The following is a 14,866-nucleotide window of genomic DNA, read 5'->3' as shown; positions in this document are numbered from 1 at the left end:
TTAAGACCGGCATACTCGTACACTGGTCTTAAATTAAGACAGTTAATGACACAGTTTATGGCTATGTTCACACAAATAAAAGCAAATTACAACAGTTAGATATAAAATGCAGCTCTATTTTGAATCTAATAATTATAATGCGCATTAAAGTGTATGAAAAATGTCAGTCTGTGCACATATATATATATATGTTTTAGGCCATGTTTACACAACGTAAGTTCTGTAATAATCACGGCCGTTATTGCAAGGGCCATGATTGGTACGGAACTTACGTTGTGTTGCAGGCCGAGGGAATCACGTCTGGAGTGTATGCACATGGTATACACTCCGGCCGGGATCCCTAGCGGCGCCGTAGAAAACTGACATGTCAGTTTTAGCGGCTGCAGAAAACCCTCTCAGTGAATACTAGTGTACAGTGATGAGTTCTGATGTGGGCGCGCACGGGTGACCTCGCATCAGAACTCTGTGGCACTAAAGATCATCCGGCCGGTGCTGCATCCAGCCAGCCGGGATGATCTTTTTTAAGGCTATGTGCATACTAAGTGTGCACATAGCCTAACAATGTGTCCACAAATGTGTGTTTTTCTTTAGACTTTAATGAAGAAAATTATTAGATTCAAAATACAGCTCCCCCCCCCCCAAATCTAGTTTACTGTCGTTTTTGCTTTTATTTTACTGAGAGTGCCTGCTTGTCACTACACTTGGGTCAAGTTAAATTGCGTATATTTGCGGAAAATGACATGCACATTGTCACTCACTGACTATGTTCAGACCAAGGGGGAAAATAGGGCTCAACAGCTATTATAATTTCTTGACCTATTTTCCAGGAGGAACACCTTTCAAGAAAAATCCTGAAAGATGTCCATGCCTAATAGAGCCTTGTAGGTCCAGAAATGTATCCAAATTTTCTGAAATCTGGGTACATTTTCCTGGGGTATGCATGGACCTTAACAAAATATCCATACAGAGACCCAGACACTTTTTCGCCGACAAATTTTCTGTGCTACAAATATTCTATTTCTATGCCCCAGTGCCTCAATATTGTTCCGCTTGGTGGAAAACTTCCCTAATTCAATCAGGAACTAAGAGCAACAAGCTGATTACAACAGCTGTGGCATCCTTGGTAGAAGCTATTTCTGGTAGAAGTAATGGCTGAAAAATGTGTGGGTTGCTATAGACCAGTGCTTCTCAATTCCAGTCCTCAGGCCTCACCAATAGGTCATGTTTTGAGGTTATCCCATACAAAGATAACCTGTGATAATACCTGAAGCCCTGAGTATAATTATATCACCTGTGACATACTAAGGAAATCCTCAAAACATGACCTGTTGGTGAGGCCTGAGGACTGGAATTGAGAAGCACTGCTATAGACTACTGTAGTGACTACTACAGGAAAAAAGGCGTCTTCTACAGTCCCTTCTTAAATCAATGATCGGTATTGTACCGAATGGTCATTCAGACCCCTTTCTTTTTTTATGTCCCTTTAAGCCACACCCAGATTGCTCTGAATCCATTGTGTCACATTTAAATATCTTGCTTATTACTAACTTCACTTAGATTTTTTATTTCATAATATGGGGATGGACACAAGATGCAAGCAAAAGCTTTGCTTGTAAGTCCACACTACTACAGTGATACCTCGGTTTTCGAACATAATTGGTTCTGGAAGGCTGTTCCAGAACCGAGCAGTTCGAGAACCGAGCTGTAAGTTCCCATAGGGAACAATGTAAATGTGATTAATTGGTTTTTACACTCCATGGGTCAGGTGCAGAGCACCCGGCCCACAGAGTGCAAAAACACTCCACATCCCCTGCAACAGTGAGAGGCAGGAGCGGGCGACTATTTAAACTTGCCGCCGTGCTCCTGCTCCTCTCAGCTGCCGGGGACACCCTGTAAAGAAGTGGGGAATCCCATCATTATGATGGGATTCCCCACTTCTTTACAGGGTGTCCCCCGCAGCTGATTGGAGCAGGAACACGGCGGCAAGTTTCAATAGCCGCCCGCTCCTGCCTCTCACTGTTCCTGAACACCTCTAACTGTCAGCTGAACATCAGTTCAGCTGACAGTTATCCCCCTGGTTTTGTTCGGATACCGAGCAAAACTTCAGGGGAAAATTTAGTTCGAAAACCGAATTGTTCGAACTCCGAGGTGTTTGGGAACCGAGGTTTTACTGTACTTACAATGTAATAAACAGAAACAAAATAGGTAATATTATGATTCTGGGAAAATAAACACCAGATCTTCAGGCTATGTTCACACACCATGAAATAAAGGTAAAATACACCTGTAATTTCTGAGGTAAAAATACGGCCGCATTTTCAATTTAATCATGTGCTCTATTGAAGCCAATGGGAAATTAGACGACAGTGTACACACAGTACACAATAACCCCTGTAAATTAAAACAACCGTCCAAATAATGAACATGCTTATTACATATGACCAGCTTTTGCAAAAAACGCCCTGTTTTTTCCGATTTCTTCACACATAGTTAAAACATGACTAAAACACTAAGTTGTGTAGGACAGCCAACTCAGTTTCCAGCTTCCTGGCCACCACAAACAGGCCAGAGTGGCTGGGAAGCCATGTTCTAATGATGTAGGAATACTTCTTTAACATGTGTAATGCATGATTTTTAAGTTTTATGTAACATCTGCTTTAAAGAAAAAAATAATAATTTCAAAACAACTTGGGTCAGATAACTTTTTTTTAAGTTATACAGATTTGTAAATGACTTCTATAAAAAAATCTCTAGTCTTCCAGTACTTATCAGCTGCTGTATGTCCTGCAGGAAGTACTGTTTGGATAGGTTATGTGTGCCCTTGTAGCCCTGGATTAGGGCTACATATTTATTAATATAAACCCATACGAAGTAAGTTGTAAAGACCGTTACAGCAGCAGGCTAGAAAACCATAGGTACTCCCTGTACCTCCATATGACACCAAAATACTGTGCTGGTCTTTCACAGAAGCAATGCATTGGTGGACAACAGTTTGCAATTTGACAACCAAACAAGTTTGCCTTGATTTTTTTAATCCATAAATATACAGCAGAATAAATGTGTGTATAAAATCATAGGGTACACAGAGGAATAGAGGCACACTGCTACGGCTGCCATATTATGACTCCATATAATTCAGAGCTGGTACAGAGCTATAATACATCTCTGTGCATGGGGCCCTAGTGTATTATTAAAACATGATGGCAAATTACAGTCCATAAACATAAAAAACAATATATAAGCTTTAAGATTCTGACGACTGTTACAAAACATGTTAGACAGTGAAACGACATTTGTGATATGAGTGAGGAAAAACATTTACCATAGGGATGGTGTATGGAAGAAGAACTGTAGTCCTCTTGTAACACAATCTGTCAAGAAATCAGTTTTCCAAAGGAATGACAAGCAGATCAATGACAACTTCTTTCTATATGTTAATAAAAAAGAAAAAACAAATTAGTCAAATTAGAATATCCATTCAGTAGGCCTATTCACATAGTATAGGCTTGTGGGGCAATAAATGAAAAGTATTTTTCTGAAAATAAATATTCTTGAGAATCACGCACATTATCATTTATTTGGTGCCTTGCAAACCTTTTCATTGATAAAGGGAAAAAACTCATTAAAAGGGACAGGAAATGTTTCATTTATTATGGACACAGTATGGGAAAAGATGATAGTCCACCCAGTGGCTTTATACAACAGCTGTGTGAATGTGTCCTGTTTCTGCTCATAATGCAGCACATAATATGGTATCAAATCTTATCAGTTTTCAAGGTCTCTGCTTGTGGAACTCAGAAGGAATCTTACTTATGTACCTCCAGTGGTTACAAGTGTCTGATAACTGAACTGTCACTTTACAGAACACACCACCCATGTGAGGCTTGTCAAACAAAAGTTTTATTTCTTGTGGACAAGTTGTCCAACAATTACAGACATTGAACATTTTTTTATGTACAAATTGGAAAACTATAAGGAGTGATAAAGAGTATAAGTACTAGTTGAGAATCTGGAAAAAAAAAATTCAAAGGCTTCAGCACCAATCGATAAAACTTTAACTTTTATTGATCCATTGATTAAAATGACATCTACATTGATGCATAAAACTGACGTCAGATCGTTCTTAGCACATTTATACTTTGGAACACTTGATGACAACTATAAGCAAGTCAAGTATATGGGAATTTATCATAAATATGACATGTACCTGATCCTAACAAATGCCCTTTCACTCACAGATAGAGAATCCCAGTGTTGAATATGGACAGCTGCATGTTCTCAATTAGTTATACTTTATATACAGAAAAATATTTATGGATGCTGAAGTCATTCACAGGTTTACAGAGAAGGTATTTACTGATTAATGTGACACTTACATGACATACATTTACCAGTAGATCCCACACACCACTAGGAAATGTGTCTAGCTATCACTGGAGTAGATGTAATTATATGGGGAGCTCTGATTCATACAGGCGTCACATGGGAACCATCTCAATGTCAGTGACGACACCGGAATACCTCTGGCACTGCAGGGAATACCTCCATAGTTCTCTGATTAGAGAATCTAAGCTTAAATAGAAATTATACTAAATAGGGTAAGAAAGAAGGGTTGCCACTTTACTTGCTTTAGGTTTGATGGAATATTCAAATAAATACTGTACACCAGATAGGAAACATTTATAAGAATAGTTTACACCAGGCCGTAAATTCAGATTTATGGCCTGACCTCTGAAATCTTTTTGTTTTCACTTACTGAACAGGTGCACAGAATACATTATCCTATTTTATTAACCCCTTCCCTCCTCAGCTACTTTTTGGCTTTGCATTTTTGTTTTTCCTCCTTGTGTTTAAAAGGCCATTGTATTTTTTCACCAACAGACCCATATGAACCCTTATACTTTGCGACAGCAATTGTACTTTGCAATTAGATACTTACTTTTTCTGTAAAATATGCTGCAAAACCAAGAGAAATTTATTTACGCAGTTCGCCTTGTGGCATATATATATATATATATATATATATATATAGCTATATATATATGGTGTACCACCACTGGGTGCTGTCATGGCACCTTAGTAAGTCACTCCCTCAGGTTTACAAGTGGGAGATGTAGTATAGTGTTTTACCCACTAGATGTCACTACTGTTCTATTTAACCTGTTGCACGGCTGTAAAGGGTCAAAGGGTTAATTGTTGTGTACCATGTATTATATGCTGACCAATCTGCGGTGCTTGCTCTTTTCTGTCCTATCTCTTTTCTTCTCTCTCACACACACTCAGCCCCATTATTCATACGGGGGTTTAGTTTAGCCCCTAGAGGAGGAGTTAGTTCCTGGTAGGAGGATGATGGGAGTTAGTAGTTGGAGGTCCAAGCAGACGGATGTGTGAGACTACTCTTTTACAAACACCAACCAAAGAAAAAATTGCAGAACTAATAAATGAATGAAGCATATATTTCTTTATTTGGACCAATGATAAATGGCATAATTACAACCATGAGATGTGACTAAATTAAGCAAACTAATGGTGCGTTTACACAGAGAGATTTATCTGAAAGATTTTTGAAGCCAAAGCCATGAACAGACTATTAACAGGGTGCAGGTCATAAAGGAAAGACTGAGATTCCCTGTCTTTTCAAGTCCATTCCTGACTTGGCTTCCAAAATTGGTCAGATAAATCTGCCTGTGTAAACGCACCATAAGTATATAAATTAACAATCTAAAGGGGAAGACCCTGTGTAAGACACAAGCTATAAATGTACATAGAATGACCTCCTTATGTGCTGGGCCAACACACAGGGCAGTAATCACAAGTGTATATAGTGGAACAAAATAAACCCATTAATTTGCCCAGCAAAAAATAAATACAAGCCCAAATTTGATCAGAAGGAATAAAAAGCAAAAACCAAACACAAAAGGAAGTGGGTGAACACCACCTACCACACTGACATCTTACCACTCTCCAGCACAGACAGCCTGACGTATGTTTCGCTCATTTCATCAGGAGAACCTGATCTGTACTTTTTATTTGTAGCTTGCTTGCATATACGTTGACTTTTTGATCAATTTATATTCAAACTTTTCTCGACGTGATGCGTGGGGTGGGGTTTTAAACTTTTAATATTTGGGGGGGATTTTTCATTTATTAATTTTTTTTAACAGTAATTTGTAGATCACCCCCCCCCCCCACACGCCCTTGATCGAATTGTGTGTACCACCAGGGATGGGATTAACAAGTCATTTAAAAGCCGCTGTCAATTAGCCGACAAGGACGACTTTTCAAAGGCATTTGATACTGTGCCGCATGAAAGGTTGGTCTACAAAATGAGGATGCTGGGACTCGGGGAAAACGTATGCAAATGGGTAAGTAACTGGTTGTGTGATAGAAAACAGAGGGTGGTCATTGATGGAAAATATTCAGATTGGGTTTTAGTTACTAGTGGGGTACCACAGGGGTCAGTGTTGGGTCCACTTCTTTTTAATATTTTTATTAATGATCTTGTAGAGGGGCTACAGAGTAGAATCTCCATTTTTGCAGATGATACTAAACTGGGTAAAGTAATCAGTACAGAGGAGGATAATATCATATTACAGAGGGATTTGGAGAAGCTAGAGGCTTGGGCGGAGAAATGGCAAATGAAGTTTAATGTGGATAAATGTAAGGTTATGCATTTGGGCCATAGAAATAATAAGTACAGTTATGTGCTAAATAATAAAACACTGGGTAAAAGTACTTCCGAAAAGGACCTGGGGGTATTGGTGGACAGTAAACTCAACTTTAGTGATCAGTGCCAGGCAGCAGCTGCCAAGGCTAATAAAATAATGGGGTGCATCAAAAGAGGTATAGATGCTAAAGATGAGAACATAGTTTTGCCTCTTTATAAATCACTGGTCAGACCACATATGGAATACTGTGTACAGTTTTGGGCACCGGTATATAAGAAGGACATAGGTGAACTGGAGCGGGTGCAGAGGAGGGCAACAAAGGTCATTAAGGGAATGGGTGGGTTACAGTACCAAGACAGGTTATCAAGCTTGGGGTTATTTACGCTAGAAAAAAGACGTCTTAGGGGCGATCTGATCACAATGTACAAATATATGAATGGACAGTACAGAGATCTTTGTAGTGGTCTTTTTACTCCTAGGTCTGTAACAATGACAAGGGGGCATCCTCTACGTCTAGAGGAAAGAAGATTTCATCATCAGCATCGACGCGGGTTCTTTACTGTGCGAGTGGTAAGACTGTGGAACTCTCTGCCACATGATGTTGTCATGGCCGATTCATTAAATAAGTTCAAGGGAGGACTTGATACTTTTCTTGAACAATATAATATAACAAGTTATGGGCATTAGATTTCTGGTGATACGTTGATCCGGGTATTGTTCTGGTTGCCATTGCAGTCGGGGGGGGGGGGGGGGAGGGGGGGGGAGGGGGGGAGTTTCTCCATGTGGTGGGGCGGTTGTCTTCTGCCCCATAGGGGTTTTTCGCCTTCCTAGATCAACACAGTAGGATTCTCCTAGGTTGAACCTGATGGACTCTTGTCTTCTTTCAACCTTATTTACTATGTTACTATGTTACTATGTTACTATGATCCCGATTGGTTCATGCTGGCTAATATCAGTTTCAAGGTACAGAGGGGGCTTGCTTTGTGATCCCTCTCTGTATGCCCTTAATGGCACTATGACATAGCCATAATGTGTTAACGGGGTTAAAAGTGTTAATGCAATGAAACAGAAAAACACATTCTGTGGGTGGCCCCATTGTGATCAGATGACCATGAAGCTGCCAGTCCATTACAGTCTAGACCTTGGTAACTCTCTAGTTACCACCAACCACTTTTGTCTCCTCTGAAAGTATTCACCCACACACAGCTTGAAAGATCTCTTGAACAAATGCTGTGGGATATCATTGCATTGAATTTTCTTTTGAACAGTCCCCCCTATTTTATCCTTCTTATTTGTGCTTCATATATGTCCTTATTGCACTTCTATAAGCATCTATATATAAAGAAGTCTTAGAATATATGCCAAGCCAAACATCTCTTCAAAAGTAAAAATTACCCATCTGTAGACAGTTGTTTCGGGGTTATTGGCAACAACGGCTGTACTTTTACGTAGTGTGAACATAGCCTTACACTGGAGAACTCCTGTAATATACTGTAATTTACTGCAGCAACGTTTTGTATACATATTTTCCAAATTTAACTAATATTTTGTACATTTTTTATATAAGAAAATATGATTTCATTTATAGTCAAACTTCAAATAGAGATTTAATACATGTTAAAATAATTTTATACATATAATAAAACATTTAATAATCAGTAGAAATGTTGTGCATTTTTGTTAAGAAATGCACTTGCAGATGGATCCTTGTATCAGTGTAAAGTGCTGACAGCTGGGAGGAGGAAGCTATCATTGGCTGCTTGCTGCCCTCCACATGGTCAGCACATGCCTAAAATATTATGCCATCCTATTGGAAATATTGAATAAAAGTGTATGTTGTTTAGGATACAAGTAATAAACAAAAGTTAAACTATACCTGTCATAATGTTTCCTAACCCAATCGGTGTGCAGTTGCTTGCTGACAAAGTTTTTGGTAACTATAGATACAGCCACCCAGGTTCCGTTCTCAAGGCCTATTCTGATTCAACACTCTGACCCTTTTTGATTGCACCCATTATTGTCTCAACATCCAGTGGCAGGAGCGACTCCATGTTGATTAAGGGTATGTCCACACTGAGCAATTCTCACGGATTCTGCTGCAAAGCGGGCAGCATTCCACACGTGTAAATGCAACATTGCTTTTTTCCCTAAAGCAAAATGGGAATTCCATCTCTCTGTGCACAAAGTGGAAATTTCCGTCCAGAATTCCATTTGGATTCCACGCGGAATCCGATTTTCGCCTGAAGAATGAATGGGTTCATTGTTTGGCCCTGTTTACACTGAGCAAGAACGTCGGAATCCCACCGTGCTCAGTGTGCTGCTTTGAGTGAATGTGAGGGCGCGCGCTCCTCCTCTGCTGCTGCTCTCCTCTCAAAGAAGCCATAAGAGAAACAGATTGCTGAACTCAGGGAGACCAGCCAAACGACAACACTGCCGGCTGCTAGTGAAAGCGCTCAATGCAGTGAAGTCCTAGGTGCATTGCCCCCTGGGAAACATGAGTATGCAAAAGAGGAGCCCGTGGAGCCTTTGGGAATCTGGCTGGTCCTGTGTTTTGAGACTCTTCAATGAGGCTCCACGGGCTCCTCTTTTGCATACTCATGTTTCCCAGGGGGCAATGCACCTAGGACTTCACTGCATTGAGCGCTTTCACTAGCAGCCGGCAGTGTTGTCATTTGGCTGGTCTCCCTAAATTCAGCAATATGTTTCTCTTATGGCTCTACTAGGCATTGCTCCCACGTAGCCAGAATCCTGCTCCACACTGATGAGGGGCAACACCCTGAAACAGCTGTATGTGGATGGTTACCTAGCCTTGGTTTATCCCTTGTCATTACACTGACTTATAGGGCCACTTAATATGGTGGATTTGGTGGTTTCCTAACAGGAGCTGCCCCTCGGCTGGGTCCTTCCCGGAGGAATATCTGGCTAGTCCTGTGTTTTGAGACTCTTCAATGAGGCTCCACGGGCTCCTCTCTCAAAGAAGCAACATACCATTTCTTTGAGCGGAGAGTGGCAGCAGCGGAGAAGCGCATGCCCTCTTATTCACTCAAAGCAGCACATTGAGAACGGCGGGATTCCGTGGCGGTGTCACTTCTTTCGGCGAATAGCGGAATACGCTGGCCCATAGAATGGTGTCTATGGAGCCTGCGGAAATGCGCGCCGACATACTGCGGAACTCCACGGACATTATCCGCGAGAATTCCTCAGTATGAACCCACCCTAAGTGAGGAAACATTATGACAGGTACGTAGTCAATGTCAAACTATCCAGGATGTCCAGTGGATTTCTAGCACAAAAACACTGAGTTTAAACCACTAGATCTATAATGATAGACACCAGATCATCAAGCATAAATAAACTAGATTGCAAAGATAACAACTTACAGAAAAAAAAACATCTGAAATCCCTTATGTATGAGCATCTTAACATGCATATATAAACTACTTGATTGTCTAGAAGGAATACCAAAAAAAGGAAAAGGGAATTCTACCAGTGTGTGAATAATTCAGCACTTAACTAATAATGTACACAAGTCAATGCATTTTGACTACTCATGTATATGTGGTGGTCTTATTCATGGTCATACTACCATTGCACCTTGTGCACCATATAAAGGGGCATTGATCACTTTTAGTGTAGTGATGTCTGGACCATATAACAATACCTGGAAAGTGTTTGCAGTTCTGACTTCCTTGATTCTACATCTGTGTGCGCCTATTATTTGCAGGTCATGGGGTCAATGAAGTCATTGGTGTGTAGCACACAGTATAGTTTATGGCCACTCTATAAAATCTGCCTCCCCAGCAAATCTGCCACCTGAGCAATAAACTCATTGGCAGACATTTACAAAAGGTCTGCCCGAGGCCTATGCCAGGAAGAAGGTGCAGATTAGCCCCTTCTCCCTGGCGTACGCCTGTTGTATGCCTGGCTCGCCCGATAGGCGGGCTGGGGGAGCTTGGGGGGCGTGACAAGGCAGGGAGGAGGCTTGGCCTCCTACCGCGCCTCATTTATCATAATTTACGCATGCTCGCAGGCGAAAATCATGGCCCAGATCTACACCTGCTGGAAGCAGGTGTAGATTTAGTGCACCGGGCGGATTCACTCAGAGACGTGCGCTTCTTAGCGAATCCTGCTGGGGAAAAGGGGGCGGTGCTTGATATAAGACCCGCATACTTGTACGCCGGTCTTCATTAATCCCCCCCATTGTGTTAATTCCCTATTTACTCTCCTGTCTGTGGCATCATTTAACACATGGCAGCATGCTGTAAACACATTTAATTTTTCCCTAAATATTCCAATAAAGATATATATCATGAGGAGATGTAGGCTGTAAAGGTTGGTCAGAGGTGTTGACAGGACTCAGGTGCTGGGGCTAGAGATCAGAAACAAGATCCGGCCATGTCTACTGAGAGAGCAGAGGATTATGTGTTGTCTCAAAAGAGAGGGAGAAACCAGAGCGCTAAAGACAATAGTGAAAACAAAGGAACTACACAGCTTCCTGTCTAGGGTGAATCATGCTCAAGCAAGTACAATCTCTACAATATTCTGAAACAGGAATACCCCTGTGTGCCAAATGTATACGATAGATACTTATACTTTTAGTGGTTAATGTTCTCAATTTTGCTAATCTCATTGCTAACTACACTGTTAATTGACAATTGTCTCAGTGACAATGTGAAAAGTTTCTATAGGTAAATAATAAATAATATATTTATATATGGTGCACTTTCTTAAAGTGACAACTTATTAGTATATTTTAATTGCCAACTCTGTTGCACTTGGCCATGACCTATATGTAAAAGTATGTTCATAGTGATATATAATCCACAGTGATGTCACTTCTCATGATCACATTACATAATTACCACCAAGAGCTTTAGAACTGTACAGAAACTAGGTCATGAAGGGTTATGAGCCACTCAAGCTGCAGTTACCTTATTTTCACATCCACTGCTTCTGAACTAGAGCCATTGTCAGAAACTTCTGGGTAGTGTATCTGTCAAAGTGTTCAGGTTCAGCATCGTTCTCCAAACCCAAACGCTGTAGAAGTTGGATGCCACCCTAGGGCTGCCAGGAAACACTACTTTTCAGCAATAGAAGGGTGAGCCAAAATAGACCTATGTTATTGTGATCGAATATCATAGTTTGTTGCTCTAGTCAGTACACCACTAAACCCTAAACAAGGGCCACACAGTTTAACTGTTTTGCTACTGCAGACATGAGTAAGGGTGTTACACATTAATACATTATTGAAAATCTAAGAAGCCAATTAAGGTGTAAATATTTAATGGTACAAATTTAAAGATCAGTGAGACAAAAAACAAAAAAACGTACTCTGGGAGCGGTGTTGTCCTTGAGATGAGAGAAACAAAAGTTTAAAAAACAATTGCAATTGGTGAGTGGTGACGCCTCACCACTCACTAGCAAAGCAACACCCGTAATGGTAAGAGAGAGCGGTCAGGCTCGCTTCACCCTCTGGAGAGTCCACCGCTCCGGTATTAGACATCAAAAGCAAAAAAAAGAAAAAATGGGGAGCGATCTCATATCTTTATCCAACCTTTATATCAAATCAGTGCAGAAATGCCATCATAGATTATACTCACTCAGCGGAGGGGAGATATCCCGTCTCCCCCACATGGCCATGATCACTCGTAGTTTTACTTGCAGGGAAAACAGTTTCCTTAGTCAGCTGTGCCTGCCCGACTCCTCATTGGTAAGACCTCCCACTGTGTAGCCCGCTGTGCGATCACTGCCTTATCCTTTCTTGGGACGTCAGGTAGGACTATACGTAAATTATATACTTTAATATAGAAAATAACAATTTTATTTATGTCCTTTATGTAAATATTTTTTTTAATATCAAAGTATACAATTCACGTATAGTCCTACCTGACATCACAAGAAAGGATAAGGCAGTGATCGCACATCGGGCTACACAGCGTAAGGTCTTACAAATGAGGAGTCGGGTGGACGTAGCTAAGTAAGGAAACTGCAAGTAAAACTACGAGTGATCCCGGCCACTGGGGGAAGACGGGATATCTCCCCTCCACTGAGTGAGTATAATCTATGGTGGCATTTCTGCACTGATTTAATATAAAGGTTGGATAAACATATGAGATCGCTCCTCATTCTACCATTTTTATTGCTTTTGATGATGAATTCAAAAGATGTGACACGCATTATTCTACAAGAAACATATCTTTGCAATAAAAAAAAATTCTATTTTGGGGTTTAACAGACTTATTATTGAAAATGCTGAGAATAAAGCTATTGCTTGTTGTGATGAGCTTCATGGTCTTGCTTAGATGGTCTCTGCCAATTGGGGAAATCCATGTAAATCTTCTGTCAGTGTGCCCCTGATGCATATCTGCACACTCAGGTCCCAGGTAGTGGTTGGAAAGGCACATTACACAGGCACACGTTACTATCACTTCCTACATGGGTGGGCTATGAAAAGCACGTGAACCTCACCATAAAGTCAGGCTTAACAGCCGAGAATTTTAGTGGGCACCACATATGTAAGATTTGAGGGCTAGGATGGGGGCCTTCACACCAATCAGCTGTATTTTTAGCTGCTGCTGGAGTTTTATTTTAATTTATCAGTCATTATTGAATAACCAAAATTGCTAGGCATCAGGATGATGTGTCACACATAAAAAAGTTGTAGATTACTGTAGATAGCTTGCAATATATAATATCAACCATTACATATCAAAGTTTCAATAGTAAAATTGTAGAATGACTAGTTTAATTTGATGAACCCTGTAAGAAAGCATGCACAAGCCAATGCAAAAGCTGTCACTGTATCTGACAACTTGCATTACATAAAATCTGAATCATCTCTCTTGCACTCCAATGCGATAAATGAAGTGTTGCTGTGGATTAACAGTTGACAGAATTCTCTGTACAGAAACACTAGAAGGTGTGCCATATGGATGCCCTCACCACAGTAAACATTTGTGTCAAGGGGGAGGGAGACTGCTGGGCTACAAAAATAACTCTATTCATTTCCTTTGATCCCTTGTTAGCAATGCACATTATTCACCCAAAGCAACTTTTCTAAATACATACAGTATGCAGCATGCTGAAACTTTTCATGCATGTTCCATGGAGCTATGACGGATCATAGCAGATTCACAAAAATACCACAGATCACATTATATAAGAAGACTAGCACAGAAAACGTTCCACCCATAACCTATAACTATAAACAATATACATACTCTCAAGGTTTCATCTAGAATTATTAATCCCATTACAGTTTTCTGTGTTTTTTGTAATATAATGCAACATATTATGGTTTAAGATAAGAAACTATGTGTAAGTGAGTATTATAAGCATGTATTGGTATGACCTTTCAGTTTATAATGACATGGCTGTCATACATATACATATATTTATTTGTGTGTGTGTGTGTGTATTGCACAAAGCATAAATGAAATCATTTACATATATCTTATGAGAATATTCTTTAAGCCTTACAAAGAGTTCTCAGAGGGGGACATTAACACCCATATGAAACATACATAGCACAGAGACGTTATGCAGGCTCACAGTCCTTCCCTCACTTCAAAGAACAGCTTAGCTAAAGTTTCTAGAAATAGTTTTATGCAGATAACATGGATGTTAATATAAGAATCAAACAACAAAACTCACATTTTGGAGTATGAGTAAATGCTGAATAATGCAGATCTCATATGTAAGCCCCTATTATTAATACAAAATGTCATCTTACCAAACAGTGTCACACTAGTCATCCACCATCTGCACTTCCTCTCTCTTTCATGGTCCTTGGTCTCGTGCCTTTCTCTGTCAGGACAGCAATGGCTGCTTTCTTTTTTTTGCCGTTTTAGCATGCTAATTATAGGTGCCCTCCTCATCCCGCAATGGAAAAAAAACATAATGTCATGCCAAGAGCTGAAGAGTACACACCACTTGTAGAGGCTGTGTACATAGCCTACATGTAGAGATTTAGACAAATTTAGGCAGAGGCTCCTGGTTCTATGAGTAAGACAAGGGAGAATTTAAATGAAACAAATGTAAGTCTTATGAAGTTATCCCAAACTCAGATTCTTTGTTGGAGAGACAGAGAAATCAAAGTTTGAGGAAAAAAAGACATCTCAAAATAAGGTTAAAAAAAATAATAATTATAAAATAAGTAAATGTATAAAGTCAAGATTAAAAAAAATATATATAGAACG

The 14,866-nt window shown here is 40.1% G+C and overlaps 1 protein-coding gene across 1 annotated transcript in view; it reads right to left on the bottom strand.

The window, feature by feature from the left end:
• Positions 1–14,340, bottom strand: part of MYPN (myopalladin) — a 116,748-nt gene extending 102,408 nt beyond the window's left edge. The window contains exons 1-2 of the mRNA XM_069980415.1: positions 14,322–14,340; positions 3,323–3,427 (exon numbers count right to left, since the gene is read on the bottom strand). The gene's annotated coding sequence lies outside the window, so the exon portion shown is untranslated. The remainder of the gene's footprint in view (positions 1–3,322; positions 3,428–14,321) is intronic.
• Positions 14,341–14,866: the final 526 nt, after the last annotated feature.

Source organism: Dendropsophus ebraccatus, chromosome 8, assembly GCF_027789765.1.
Source record: "Dendropsophus ebraccatus isolate aDenEbr1 chromosome 8, aDenEbr1.pat, whole genome shotgun sequence".
NCBI classification, from domain to species: Eukaryota; Metazoa; Chordata; class Amphibia; order Anura; family Hylidae; genus Dendropsophus; species Dendropsophus ebraccatus.
The sequence above is the reverse complement of the archived record's forward strand: the minus strand, read 5'-3'. Positions and strand labels throughout refer to the sequence as shown.